Source organism: Populus euphratica, unplaced genomic scaffold (assembly GCF_000495115.2).
Source record: "Populus euphratica unplaced genomic scaffold, PopEup_1.0 scaffold237.1, whole genome shotgun sequence".
Taxonomy (NCBI): domain Eukaryota; kingdom Viridiplantae; phylum Streptophyta; class Magnoliopsida; order Malpighiales; family Salicaceae; genus Populus; species Populus euphratica.
The window spans coordinates 193,911-194,255 of record NW_011500086.1 but is presented as its reverse complement, the minus strand read 5'-3'; positions in this window follow the sequence as shown (position 1 = coordinate 194,255).

Here is a 345-nt window from a genome sequence, read left to right as displayed (position 1 = left end):
GTGGCATTTTCGATAAATCCGAGGGTATTTCAGTCTTTTACCTATACAGGGGTACTCAGGTAAATTTCTATGATATTTTATGGATAAATAGCCAATGAAATCAAGACACACAAAAAAATTCGATAGAAATGAATTCTAAATTCTGATTTCGAGAGCAACTATTTGCATTACTATTTGTGTTACTATTTGATAGTATTCCTTTTTTTATACTTTTTCTACACCCTAGTAAGATATTGATTTTTTTAAAACAAATTGAAAAATACCAAAAATATCCCAACCGTTAGATCTAATAGTGTTTAAATCTAAGCCTTTGATTTCTTAGGATACAATAGGCTTTACCACACA